This window comes from Theobroma cacao, chromosome 9 (assembly GCF_053813885.1).
Source record: "Theobroma cacao isolate CCN51 chromosome 9, ASM5381388v1, whole genome shotgun sequence".
NCBI lineage: Eukaryota > Viridiplantae > Streptophyta > Magnoliopsida > Malvales > Malvaceae > Theobroma > Theobroma cacao.
This window is the reverse complement of record NC_142647.1, coordinates 43,386,964-43,398,985: the sequence shown is the minus strand read 5'-3', so window position 1 is coordinate 43,398,985 and position 12,022 is coordinate 43,386,964.

Below are 12,022 nucleotides of genomic sequence, written 5' to 3'. Positions count from 1 at the left end.
ATAAAATTATTATTATTTTATTATTATTTTCTCACTTGCGAAACATTTTATCCTAAACTACTCATTTCGTCTTTTATCACTTCTAAACATTTTAATTGACCTCAATATGCATTCGATCAATTTTATTTATCACCATATCAAAGTATGGGGTATTTCATATGTTGTACCTTGAATAGTTTCATACAAATCAGACCTGTAAAGAATTGTTTTCTGCAGCTACCCAATGACAAGAAAGTTACTATGTCATACATAGGAACTGTGAAATTAACTTCAAAATTAATCTTACAGAATGTTCTCTATGTCCCAAGTTTCAAATTCAATCTCATTTATGTAGGACAGCTCACTAGGACTAAGAACACCTATATATTTTTCATTGATATGTACTGTGTTGTACAAGACATCCCTTTATGGACAGTGATTGGGGTTGCTAGGACTTTCTCAGGGCTATATTTCATGCAAGATAATTTAGATGAACAAGAAATGTCAAAGTTTTGTTTTGATAAGTTAGTCAAAGTTCCTTTTGTTTCAACAGTCAATCATTGTAAACAAAATTACAAATGTTTTGATTTATGGCATTTCAGACATGGTCATGTTCTTTTAGAAAGGATTGGTGTTATACACAAACAATTTCCTAATGTTTATTATTTAAATGAACAGGTTTGTGAAATTTGCCCTTTGGCAAAGCAGAAAAGGCTTCCATTTCCAATACATGTTCAGTCTACTACTTGTGCTTTCCAATTGATTCATGTTGATATTTGGGGTCCATATGAGACTCCTACTTTATCTGGTTAAAGATATTTTCTCACAGTGGTGGATGATTTCACACGATTCACTTAGATTTTCCTCATAAGTAATAAATTAGATGTATTGACAATTGTTCCTTCATTCAATAACTATGTTCAGCAACAATTTGTACTTCAATTAAATGCAAAAGGTCAGATAATGGTTTAGAGTTTAGGTTGTCTGATTTTTTTGCTAAAACTGGCATAATTCATCAGTTATCTTGTGTGAATACCCTTCAACAAAATGGAATTGTTGAAAGGAAACATCAACATATTCTTACTGTTGCTAGAGCCCTGATGCACCAATCTAATGTGCCTGCACACTTCTGGGGGGATGCAGTACTCATTGCAGTTCATATCATCAACAGAGTGCCGACCAAAGTACTTCAGAATAAATCACCCTTTGAGCTAATATTTCACAAAGTCCCTACATATGAACACCTAAAGGTATTCGGTTGTCTATGTTTTGTGTCAACATTGCCTCAACACAGGAAAAAATTAGCAAAAAGAGCCTCAAAATGTGTCTTTCTAGGATATCCCAATAACATAAAAGGGTACAAGGTATATGATCTTAGTGCACAAAAGAATCTGGTATCTAGAAATATTGTTTTTCATGAAGAAATATTTCCATTTTAGTCTATGCAGCATGGTATGCAGGAAAACACATTTTCTCAAACACTTAATTTGTATACTAAATATCTTGATGTTTTTTATTCATATCTTGAAAATTTTCAAAACCAAGACTAAGTACCTGCTGAAAATCATTCACCTTCACTTGTGCCAAGACCACAAACACCTATTACATCAACCTCAAATGAGTTGGTACATGATTCACCTATAACAGTCAGCATGCCTACTGCAACTGACTTAATATGTGAAGCAGATGACAATGAAATTGATGACAGAAATACAAATTTGCCAATTAAGAAAAGTACTAGACTTAAACATATTCCTAAATACTTAGAAGCCTATGATGTTGATCTACCATCACATTCAAACATTGTCACTACACATCCTATATCCAAATGCTTATCTGCTGATAAACTCTCATCAGAACAAAAAACATTTACTATCTCATTGTCAAAAATTCATGAGCCAAATACTTACCTTCAAGCAGCTAATCATTCTCATTGGAGAAATGCAATGGCAGTTGAATTGAAAGCTTTACAGGACAATGGCACATAGAGTATTGTACCTTGGCCTGCAAATTCTCATGTGATAGGATGTAAGTGGGTCAATAAAGTGAAACTAAATGAACATGGTGAAGTTGAGAGATATAAAACTTGGCTGGTAGCTAAAGGATATAGCCAAATTGCAGGGTTTGACTATCAAGAAACTTTCAGTCTAGTGGCTAAGGAAACCACTATCAGGGTGTTCTTTGCCTTAGTTGCAGCACATAACTAGTTTTTATCACAACTTGATGTGAATAATGCATTTTTAAATAATGATTTGGAAGAGGAAGTATACATGGAAATTCCACAAGGGTACACTGTCTAGGGGGAGTATCCCAAAGGAACTAGATTAGCTTGTAAATTGCATAAATCTTTGTATAGTCTCAAGCAAGCATCTAGACAATGGAATGCCAAATTTACTTCATTAGTTCTTCAATATGGTTTTCATCAATCATCAACAAACCACTCTCTCTTCACTATGAAAGGAAATGATGGAAGTTTTACTGCTTTACTACTATATGTAGATGATATACTGATTGGTAGTACATCCACTCAAGTAGTAAAAGATGTAAAGCTATACCTAAGCTCACAGTTTAAATTAAAGGATCTTGAAGCTGTGAAATATTTTTTGGGATTAGAGATTAACAGGTCAGTTTAGGGTATTACTATTTCACAGAGAAAATATGCTTTGGATCTCCTAGAAGAATATGGACTCGTAGGAGCTAAACCAGTTTCTACTCTAATTGATTACAATCCAAGCTGCACAAGGTATAAGAGGAAGATGAACTGAATAATCTTACAATTTACAGGCAGTTGGTAGGAAAGTTACTTTATCAAACCTTTAGCAGACCAGACATATCATATGCAGTTCAAGTATTGACTCAATACATGGACAAGCCTGGTATGCAACATTTCACAACAGCACAGAGGGTTTTAAAGTATATGAAAAGAGCTCCAAGGCAAGAAATTCAGATGAAGTCTGCATCAAACTTGAAACTATCAGCCTATTGTGATAGTGATTGGGCAAGTTGTTCAGATTCTAGAAGATCAGTTACTAGATTTAGTATTTTCATTGAAAAATCACTCATAAGCTGGAGATCTAAGAAACAATCAGTGGTGGCCAGAAGTTCTGCTGAAGCTGAGTACCGTTCCATGGCCTCGACATTTTGTGAGCTTATTTGGTTAAAGTATCTATTGTCTGATTTTAGAATTAGCCATGCTGATCCAATTGTTCTTTACTCATATAGTCAATCAGCGATTCACATAAACAAGAATCCGATGTTTCATGAGAGGACTAAACACATCGAGATGGATTGTCATTTTGTTAGAGAAAAGGTGTTAGCAGGTATAATCAAGCCGGTCCATATATCTACTAATCTTTAGTTAGCTGATATCTTTACTAAGGCCTTGCAATCGAGGCAGTTTCACAATCTACTGAGCAAGATGAATGTTCTCAACGATCACATATCCTCTTAAGGGGGAGTATCAGAAGTATTCAGAATGAATAAGCTCAAGAATTTCTAGAAGAACTCTACACCAGGTTGACGGCCAAAGAAGGAACAGAGAAGCTTGAAAACGAGAAGATACTAAAATGCAGAGTTTAAATAAAAGTCAAAGGAGTGCCATCCAAACGTTGCGTATTAGGTTCAGCTAAAGACCAATGACTTAATAAGCAATGCACTGTTTTGTACATATATATAATCATTGTTTTTAAAAGTTAGTTAGGTTAGTTATGATGTAATTAATTTCTTTTCTTCTTACTTAACTTTTAAGCTCTTGTATATATATAGCTCATTTACTGAGCCCTGATGAATGAATATTTGAATTATTCCCTTGACCCTTTTCAGCGTCGCCTGTCTTTTCTCTCCTTTGTCATACTCTGCTTTTGACACTATCGTTGATAGGAAGGACAAAATAATACCAAAGCAAAATTAAATGAATGACTACCTTCCATTTATGATGACAGGCTTGATTATGGGCGACGCCTTTTTAAACAACGCATGTACGACTTTCTTAATATTGTATATCCAGTTCATTTAGAAGAAGCCGTCTCTCCGAAAGGCTGCAGCCTTTACAAATGCCTTTGTAGGCATAAAAATGTTTATATCTATTATCCTCCACGACATCGCATTTCATTGCGTAGGCCATTTCAAACTCCTTATTTGCACTGTTCCAGCTTTGATCATGGTAAGTTTATTCTGCATCTGTCGGCATTTGTCCTCTCCTTACACTATTGTAGTTAGTTTAATCTCAAATGAGTTTTCTTTTGGCTTGTTGATTGCCTCTTTTTTTTCTTCCCCCCAACCCATTTAATTGCACTTTAGGTCTTCTTATGATAGTTTTATGGCATCTATCAAAAGTTTTATATAAATTATATCTTATGGGCTCGAGTTAATTTTGGGCTACAAAAACTCACATTATCCTAATTCTAACTGAATTAAGATTTCAATTCTTGTAAAGTCAGGTTAAAAAAAATTAATCTAAATAAACTAAAAAATATACTTTATTCAAAGTTAACAAATTAAAATCACATTAAACTTTATAATCATTTCACCATGACCTTAAATATAAATATGCATGCATGTATATATAAAGTCACCACGGTCTCAAGATCTTAATTTAGGTGTTCTTATGATATTTTTATAATATTCACACTTACATGTGAACTCAACAGACTTATCAACTTTAAGATGCATTGTTATTTTGATAATATAAACAAATAGTTCCGTCGCATTTTCAAATATCACAAAAAGATGTCGCAATAATGGCATTCTTTTTGCAGGGATTACTGGTATTATGGCTTTCTAGAAGCAATATTATATTTTACATAGCATTAACGTTGTTAATGCTAGGCATAGCGGGACAAGTCGCTTCTTTGAAATCATTTCTTTGTGACCAGCTTCGTTCGATGTTGAACATTGATGAGATTGAGGCAATGAAAGATGAATTTGCTGAAAAACAGGAAATGGAGAAATACGAGGATACACTTGAAAATCGTGCTAATTTTTGGAAAAATATATATTATAGTGTTTTTAGGAACCTTCGTATTTTCAACATTTGGATCAAGCCTTTCGTTGGAAAGAAACCTTCATGGTTTCACTAATAATTGTTGTGGTAGCTTATTTAGTTTTCTGTTCTAGCAAGTGCTGCTACGAGCATGAAGATCCAGCAGGAAAAACGGTTGCTGCACGAATTAAGCAAGCAAAGCCCATAGCAAAATTGCTACCTCTTTGGATAATGTAGATATTAGATTTTGGTTATTACTTTAAAGAATTATGTTACAACATAATGTTGTACACAAAACGACCAGAATAAGTGAAGTGCTACTTCACGCAGAATAATTAGAATAAGTGAAGAGCTACTTCACGCAGAACAAGTGAAACGCTACTTCACGCAGAATAAGTGAAGTACTACTTAAAGTAGAACAATTAGAAAAAAAAAAAGAGTAAAGTATTACTCCATATGGAACAATTAATACAAGTAGAACAACCACTTTGAATAGAATAACCACTTCACTTGGATGACAGTGAAAGTAGCTCAAAATAAGTGGTAGGGTTCATGGGTTACTTTCATCTTGGGATGTTCCAGAGAGTTCGGCTTGGTGGCTCAGATATGGAGGTAGTTAATAGGTCTTCCTCTTAACCCTTTCCTTAAGTACAAGTGTTTCACTCTTTTACCTTGTTCTCGTATACTTATTCATGTACAGCTTATTCTCTTGTACCTATTCTCGTACAGCTTTTTCTTTTGTACCTATTCTTGTACACCTTTTTTCTATTACCTTTACTTGAGAACAAGTCTTACTACATCCAATTACAGTAACGGTTACTTACATTAATACTCTTCATAATAATGTCATTCATTAGGCGCATTAAAGCCTATTCTTATGTAACCGCCATTTTTAGCACTATATATAGAGCCTCACAATTCATTTGGAAGGATTCTTCTCTCCCCCTCCAAGCTAACACATTATCAACTTGAGAGCTTCTCTCTCTAAATTCTCTCTCTAATTATCTTGTACTCTCTAAGTCTCTTTAAGTCTCTTCTTATTGTCTTCCACCTGCCACAACACTTGGTACTTCAGGAACTGCTTCAATCTTCCTCTCTGCTGCCTCTGGCACATCCTTTTACTTGTTTGCAACGCTTCCTCTCCCTATCACAAGAACCCCCTTTACAGATAACATTTTTCGCTTATAGTCTAGTGGAGTGAACGGAATACACTTTGGTTATAGAACAAAGCAGGAATCCAGATAATAGTATTGATGTTAGGATTCCTATATATCCATTCAATAGGATTCCCTTAACTTCATTCTATGTGCTTCAAACCTTTACAAGCTTCGTGGTATCATTATTGTGCGATTTTCTAATATAAAAAAATTCTGAAGTAGTGAAGAAATGATCCAACAGCGTGCCAGGTTTGTCAGAATTGGTGTCGGAATGTTCTTTGCTTTTGGGTGTTGCGTAACTGCTTGGAGAGTGGAGGTTCGTAGATTGAGTTTAATCAGCAAATTGGAAAACGAAACAATTCCCATGACAATCTTATTGTTGGCTCCTCAATTTTTCTTATTAGGAATTGTGGGGAAAGGACTAAAGCATTTGTTTTATGATAGAGTACCAGTTTCGATGTGGTTTCTTGAGTATCCATTTAATGAAGGTGTGCTTGGTTTTGGAAGATTCGTCAGTGTGTTTTCATTATTGTTTGCTTGACCCTGGATTGGCGACACCAAAAGCGAAAGTCATGCTGACAAGTACTTGCTAATGTTAGCGGTTTTAAATATTTTTATCATGTTTGTATACATTTTTTTTTTGCTCAGCATAAAAAGTTTGTATACATTTTTCTTACCTATAAGTATGATTGGGATGTAATAGTACCGCATAACGAATCCCACCTGAGCATGGGAAAGGTTGCTGGCCCCACGGAATTAATAACTGCATCCTCCTCGGCTTCCGTAGCCTTGGGGACAAATTCCAAGTCTCCAAGTAACTTTGGGAGCAATCTAGAGTCCTGTTCAGTGGCAAAAGTTGACGTTCAACGCTTTCATTCCTGGCCCTTTATTGGATATGCATAAGCTGTATATGTCGTACATATCATCAACATCATTTCTATTGCAAGCTAATATGTACTTGTTTTGCTCAATATGCTTTTTTTTTTCCTTGATGTGTAGTAAAGGTTATTTGTTACATTATTTTTAATTTTTTTTCTAATTTTTTAATGAAACTATACATGTTTAACTTTGATTCTGTGTGTTTTATAAATATGAAACTACTATGAACAATTTTCTTTATTCAAATTCAAAGTGAAACAAACAAAATTCAGAACAAAGTTAGTTCTTTTGAAAATCTTTTCAAGCAAGTAAGTTTTTTTTCTTTTTGTAATTTATTGTTTGATTTTCTTTTAAAAAAATAAATTTCTCTTACTTGTTGCCCTCTACGTATAATTTTTTTTAATTAAAATATAAGGAAAAAAGAAAAAAAATTTTATGCATAAGATGATGCTTCTTTTTTTATGTATATATATATATATATATATATATATATATATATATATATATATGTTCAAACAAATAAAAAAATTATTTGATTTTAAAAGAAAAGCACAAAGCAAGAATATTTATGTTTCCAAAGAAAACTAACTTGATAAGAACAAGAAAAGATAAAAAAAAAAAAATCTTGCTTGATACAGGAATTTGTTTCAATCCTTTATTACCCATAAATCACAGTTTATAGCTAAAGTTCAAAAGCAAAGTGCCAACCGTTGGGATTAATTATTTATTTAATTGACTCATTGTCTTGAAGTTTATTTTAATGTTTTTGTTTGTTTTTAAAACTCATGTGTCACCAGCTTTTTGTTTTAATTCTTTTTATTATTTTATTTTGATGTGTAGCCTTAGAAAAGAGAAAACATTAGAATAAAAGAAGTAAATAAAGGCTGATACCTTGTCAATTTTTTTTTTGTTTTTCTTTTATTTGTTGGCAGCAAAAGCTGCAAGTTGCAGTTCTCTTTTTTGTTTATATATAGAAAAGGGTTTTTTGTTTTTATATAACAAAAGCTACGACTACATCAGAGGTTATGTTTATGCTTATTAACAACTGCTTCTCCAGCATGTGGACGTGGGCGTCCAATTACGTTTGCTTGTCTAAGGGTGCCCTATTCATCTCAGGTATCTACGCTATTCTTGAATAGGAAGGGCTAAAAGAATTCCAAAAGGAAAATAGTACTAGCTAGTATTCGTTATTAATTGTTTGGTTATCTAAAAGAAAACATGAACACTAACATAATTTTAATGGATGACTACCATTTTCGATGATAGGTTTGCTTATGAGCGACGCGTTTGTAGACAACGCATTTAGAGCTTTCTTGATATCGTATGTCTAGTTCATTTGGGACAAGTCATCTCTCCGAAAAGCTCCAGCCTTTGCAAATGCTTTTGAAGGCGTAACAATGTTTACGTCTATTGTCCTCGACCACATTGCAACTGATCGCATAGGTCGGTTCAAACTCCTCGTTTGCACCGTTCCAGCTTTGATCATCGTAAGTTTATTCTTCTTATGTCAGCACTTGTCTCCGACTTACACTATTGTAGTTAGTTATATCTCAAACGAGTCTCGTCTTGACTTGTCCTCTACCTCTTTTTTCTTCACCCTATTTTCTTTGCACTTTAGATATTCGTATGATATTTTCAAATGCATCTATCTAAAGTTACATAATAAATGGTAAATATAAACGGTATGAAATTAAATTTATATAATTCATATTTTTTTTATTCGAAATTCAATATTCACTTTGGACTTAACATAAGAGAGGATTAGGGATAGCATTTTGGCTTTAGTTTATTTAATATGTTTTTTATAACGTTGATTGATAAATTTTAATTTTTCCAATATTAAAAAATAAAAAAATATATTAAAAATTAATATATAACATAGAAAAAAGTAAGAGTTGTAAATGTTAAAAACGGAAAGTGGATATAATTATGGAACATATTAAAAAAGAAAATATAGACATTAAATCTGGAACAAAAATAGTAATTTTTTATCTGCATTTTTTTAATACTAAATCACTTACTCTATGAATTTAAAAACAAGAAATTAATTATTTACATGCAACACATGCAATCATGTGTTAAACTTTTTATGAAAAGCTAAAAATAATTATTTTAATAATATTAGAAGTTTTCTAGAGTAGAAAAATTATTTCGGAAAATTGGGCTAAACAATTAATATTTAAATATGCAGTGAGTTACGTTAAATTTTCTTATAGTTTGTGATCAAGAACATTTAATAATTCAACGGTAGAGGGCAGTTGTAAATTTCCTTTCTTTCCAAAATTGTGTTTAAAAAAAAGGAGCATCATTTTGGTTAAGAAAACAAAAACAGAAATCATTAATATAGAAATTTGTTGGGAGATAAACCATATCTTGAACACAGAGATATCACATTAATCTAATTAGTTAATGCAGTTTTGGATCTTCCATGTTTATACCATATTTTAGTGCCGTGAGATACCACACTCAAATATATATCAACCTCAACAAACTCCCGTTCACTTGTGCGTAATGATCAGCTTCCATGCAAGCAAACAATGCTATTTTTTTGAGCAACCCATACACCTTTTAGGCACGTACCACCATGCGTTATCCTGTGTCCAGCTTGTTGTGTTAATACACCGTCATGTTTTTTCAAAAAAACTACTGCATCACCATACACGTCGCACTCAACTCCGTTGCATTTTAAATATCGTAGAAAACACTTGCAATAATGATATTATTGTTTTTGCAGGCATTGCTGGTATTATGGCTTTCTAGTTGGCTTCTTGCTTTACATGTCAGCAATATTATATTTTACGTAGCATTAATGTTATTTATGCTAGGCACAGCGGGACAAGATGCTTCGTTGAAAACATTTCTCGATGACCAGTTTGGTGCGACGATGGACATTGATGAGACTGAGATAATGGAAGATCAATTTTCCCAAAAACAACATATGGAGAAATACGAGGATACACTTTTAAATCATGCTAATTTTTGAAATTATATCGCAGTGTTTCTAGGAACCTTCGTATCTTCAACATTTGCATCAAGCCTTGAATGGGATGAAACCTTCAAGGTTTCACTAATAGTTGTCGTGGTAACTTATTTAGTTTTCTGCTTTGGCAAGTGCTGCTACGACCATGAAGATCCAGCAGGAAAGACGGTTGCTGAACGAATGAATCAAGCAAAGCCCCTAGTAAAATTGCTACCTCTTTGGATAACATTCATCGTTTATAGTCTAGTGGAGGCAACAAGATACACTCTGTTTATAGAACAAAGTGAGAATCTAGATGATCGGATTGATCTTAGGATTCCTATATATTCATTCAATAGGATTCCTTTAACTTCATTCTATGTGCTTCAAAACTTTACAACCTTCATCATATCATTATTGTGTGATTTTCTGATAAAAAAATTCTGGAGTAGTGAAGAAAGCATTCAACATCGTGCCAGGTTTGCCAGAATTGGTATTGGAATGTTCTTTGCTATTGGGTGTTGCATAGCTGCTTGGAGAGTGGAGGTTCGTAGATTAAGTTCAATCAGCAAATTTGAAAGTAAGGTTGGCCGAAGAATATCAGAAGATGACACTATTCACATGACAATTTTATGGTTGGCTCCTCAATTTTTGTTATTAGGAATTGTGGAAGGAGTTATTGGAAAGGGACTGAAGTATTTGTTTTATGACAGAGTACCCGTTTCGATGTGGGTTCTTGAGTATCCATTTAATGGAGGTGTGCTGTGTTTTGGAAGATTCATCAGTGTGTTATCATTATTGTTTGCTCGACCCTGGATTGGCGACACCATAAACGAAAGTCAAGCTGACAAGTACTTGCTAATGTTAGCCGTTTTAAATATTTTTATCATGTTTGTAGACATTTTTCTTACCTATAGGTATGATTGGAATGTAATAGTACCGCAAAGCGGATCCCACATGAGCATGGTAATGGTTGCTGGCTCCACGGAATTAATAACTGCATCTTCCTCAGCGCCCTAAGCCTTGGGGACAAATTCCAAGTCTCCTAGTAAATCAATGAGCAATCTAGAGTCTCGTTCAGTGGGAAAAGTAGTCATTCAACGCCTTCATTCGTGGCCCTAGATTAGATATGCATAATCTGTATATGTCGTACATATCATCAACATTATTTCTAGAGTGCTTTTCATAAATGGGCTTGAGACATAAGGTGTTTTTAAGAATAGTCTTTTCTATAACTTTATCTATTTTTAGCCAAGAGAAAAAAAATTGGACAAAATTGTCCTTAATGAAATCGACCCATTCGCTAGGCTCCGCGCCTCAATCCGAAACTTATTAACGGGTCAAATATGTTTAGATTTGCGTCTCAAACTGACTCATATTTTTGGAGCTTTCTTCACCAGACTATTCATCTTTGGAGTACTCCTTATCAGAAAGAAAAACGTTTAAGCATTTTGAGCATTTTGGAGTAGTTTTTGATACACGAAGAAAATCTGTGAGCGTTTTGAGCATTTTTAAACATGTTAGAGTGATTTTTGATAAATGAAGAAAAACTTTCGAACATTTTAAGCATTCATATTTGTTAATTATGTTGTTAAATGGAATATGGTGTATCGTTTGAAGTTGTTGATCTTGTTAAATAGAATTCAGTAGTTTTGGTAATTTTTGAGAATTATGTGATTAGTTTTTAAGCATTGCATGACTTACTTTGAACATTACGTGACTGATTTTTGATAAGGCATTATGTGACTAGTTTTTGATAAGGCATTGCATGACTAGTTAATAGGTATTGTGTGACTGACCTTGGGTATTACGTGATTGATTTTTGATGAGGTATTGCGTGACTAGTTTCTGATAAGGCATTGTGTGACTAGTTAATAGGCATTACGTGACTGACTTTGGGCATTGCGTGACTAGGTTTTTATAAGGCATTGCGTGACTAGTTTCTGATAAAGCATTGCATGACTAACTTTGGGCATTGCGTGATTAGTTTTTGATAAGGCATTGCGTGACTAGTTTCTGATAAGGTATTGCATGACTAGTTGATAGACATTGCGTGACTTGTTAGTA